The sequence below is a fragment of the Coturnix japonica genome, chromosome 6, assembly GCF_001577835.2.
Source record: "Coturnix japonica isolate 7356 chromosome 6, Coturnix japonica 2.1, whole genome shotgun sequence".
Classification (NCBI taxonomy): Eukaryota; Metazoa; Chordata; class Aves; order Galliformes; family Phasianidae; genus Coturnix; species Coturnix japonica.
In genome coordinates this window covers 31376006-31379419 of record NC_029521.1, presented here as the reverse complement: position 1 = coordinate 31379419, position 3414 = coordinate 31376006, and positions in this window count along the sequence as shown.

Genomic DNA, 3414 nt, shown 5'->3' with positions numbered 1-3414 from the left:
TACCCATAATACAAGCAAAGCGGGAGGGTGCAAGAGAAAGCAGGGGGCTATGAAAGAGGCCACCAATGGCTCCAGTGGTGTAATGTTGTGGGTTCTTACTGATTTGCGTGGGTCTGCTCAGGCGTGAATTGGGTTAGATCAAACCTCGTGCCGAAATCAAACCCGTCACATGAAAGGGTTACTTGTGCAGCCAACTGGAGTCGACGGGTGCGCGACAATTAAAGAAGACGAAAGAGAGAGCGCGAGGATTAGTTTAAAATTTAATGATTGCAAAGCTAAAGCCAATTAGTTTAGGATTAAATGATTGTAAAGCGAAAGCCAATTCAATTAAGATAGACTGCAAAGCTACAGCCAATTAGATTATACTTAAATGGTTGTAAAGCTACAACCAATTTAAGTAACATTAAATGATTGCAAAACTCAAGTCAATTTGGTTAAGGTTAAATAATAGCAAAGTTAAAGCCAATTGGGTTAAGATCAATTGAATGCAAAGCTAAAGCCAATTCAATTAAGGTAGATAGATTGCAAAGCTACAGCCAATTAGATTAAACTTAAATGGTTGTAAAGCTACAACCAATTTAAGTAACATTAAATGATTAGAAAACTAAAGCCAATTTAATTAAAAATAAAATGGCAAAACTAAAGCCAATTTGATTAACAATGACTGATTGAAAGCTAAAGCCAATTTTGTTAAAATAATTAATTAAAAAGCTATAACCAATTTGATTAAGATTAATTAACAACAAATCAAAAACCAATTTAGTTGCAGTTAAATGATTACAAAACAAAACCCAATGTGGGTGAAGTTAATAGATTACTAAGCTAAAACCAATTTGTTTAAGTGTGATGTCAAATCTAAAACCAATTTGGGTAAGGTTAACTGAACGCAAACCTTAAACCAATTTGGTTAACAGAACTTAACTCAAAAGCTAATTCCAATTAAATGGAGGTTAATTGACTAACATGTAGCTGATGTGCTGTTGTGATGGATCGTCAGCCCCCCAAAGCTTTATTGAACGCCTGCATGGCAGCATGGAGTGCTGCATCAAAGGGGAACATCCATCAGCCAGGGAATATAAGGGCCCTAAGGAAGAAAAAGAGATAGTTAGATCAATGGGCTGAAGCAAGTGGGACATGAAAATGTAAAATAGTGGGCAAGGCCCAAAAATCTGCTACAAAAAACACCAAAATGGAGCTAAAAGTGCAAAAGAAGAACACAGAGAATGCCAAAATGAACAGCAAGGCCCAAAAAACATCAAAACAGAACATAATACAACACAAAACACTGCAGAGAACAGGAATAGGGACATAAAGGCGCAACAAAATGATGCAGGAAACTGCAAAATGGAAGAAAGCACCCAAGAGAATATCAAAATATTGGGCAAGGCCCTACAAAAGGATGCAGGGAACACTGAAAAGGAGGGCAAAGCCCAAGAGAACAAGAAAAGGAATGGCAAAATGGACTGCAAAGCCCAAAAGAATGATGCAATGGATGCCTAAATGGACGGCAAAGAGCAAGTTCCAAAAGATGATGCAATGGATGCTAAATGACGGCAAAGTCCAAAAGAAGATGCAATGGATGCCTAAATGGACGGCAAAGTCCAAAAGAATGATGCAATGGATGCCTAAATGGACGGCAAAGTCCAAAAGAATGATGCAATGGATGCCTAAATGGACGGCAAAGCCCAAAAGAATGATGCAAATACCAAAATGGAGGGCAAGGCCTAAGAGAACGACGCAAGGAATGCCAAAATGGAGGGCAAGAAAAACACTGCAAGAAACAGCTGAGCAACAGCAAAGACCAAACACAAAGACAACACAGTAGACAAGCACAGACAGCCCATAGGACACCACGGAGTGCAAAAATGAAGTCAAAAACACTAACCTCGCATCTCAGTACATAACAAGTAAAAACCAATTGCTATGTGCTGCCCTTACCTGCTGGGCTGAGAGTTACCATCAGCAAAGCTGGGTCCAGGCAATGCAGGTTTCTGTTCCTCGCTGCTCTCATCAGGAGCCGCACATCTCTGTGCTCTGCTGGAACCTGTGGACACAACATGACAATGAAGGCACTGGGATAGAATTAATGCTATTAGGGATATAATTAATGCTATTAGGGATATAATTAATGCTACTTTTAAGTCTAAATTTGCAGTAAGTTTAACAATTGTATCCCACACTACGATCATAATTAAAGTAACTTTCACATAAAGCACTGAGCATCACTTTTATGACTGCATTATCATAACAGACACCTTTAGTATTGGGTAAATATTAGGTAAATATCAGTTCATTAACAAATACAGGTTTACAGACTTTATCACTACAACCCGCATTAAGCCGGGGGAGCAGATCAAGATTAACACAAACAAAACCTCCGAGCAAATCCCAAAGACAAGCAGAACAACCACAGAAAGACACTGCAAGAGAAAAGCAAAGCAAGCAGCCAAGGGTAAGACAAGGACAAAAGCAATAAGGAAAGCCAAGGGAAAGCCAAAGCAAAAGCAAACAGCAAACAGACCATTATAGGAAACACCAAGAACAAAGGCCAAAGGGGAAAACAGCGTGGAGAGCCAAGAGAACACAAAGGGAACAAATGAAACAGAGGGCAAGGCCCAAAAGAATGCTGCATGGAACTGCAAAATAGAGCAAGGCCATAAAGAACACTGCAGGGAACATCAAGATGGAGAGCAAGGCCCAAAAGGCACATACAACATCAAGATGTAGGGCAAGGCCTAAAAGAACACTGCATGGAACTGCAAAACAGAGGGCAAAGGCCCAAAACAGCACTGCTGAAACATCAAGATGGAGGGCAAGGGCCAAAAAAAGATCACGTAAAACATCAAGATGGATGGCAAGGCCAAAGAGAACATCACGCAGAAACATCAAGATGAGGACAAGGCCCAAAAGAACACTGCAAGGAACATCAAGATGGAGGGCAAAGCTGAAGAGAAAACTGCAGCAAACACCAAGATGGATGGCTAGGCCCAAAGGGCACTACAAGAAACATCAAGATGGGGGGCAAGGCCCAAAAGGGCACTACAAGAAACATCAAGATGGGGGGCAAGGCCCAATAGAACATTGCAAAGATGATCAGATGGAGGGCAAGGCAGCAGAGGAAACTGCTTGGAACTCCAACATGGAATGAAAGGCTGAAGGGAATGAAGCACCAAAATGAACAACAAGGCCCATAGAATGAACAGAACATAAGTGAGAACAAAGGAAACACTGCAGGAAATGCTGGAGAAACAGCAGAGAACAGAGGAAAAGAGAATGCAGAAGGATGAGAGCAGACATTATCATTATAATAATGGAACGTTACCTTCAATCTCAGTATGGAACAGGTAAAAAGCAATTGTGTGTGCTGCCCTTACCTGCTGGGCTGAGAGTTACCATCAATAAGATCTCTCTCTG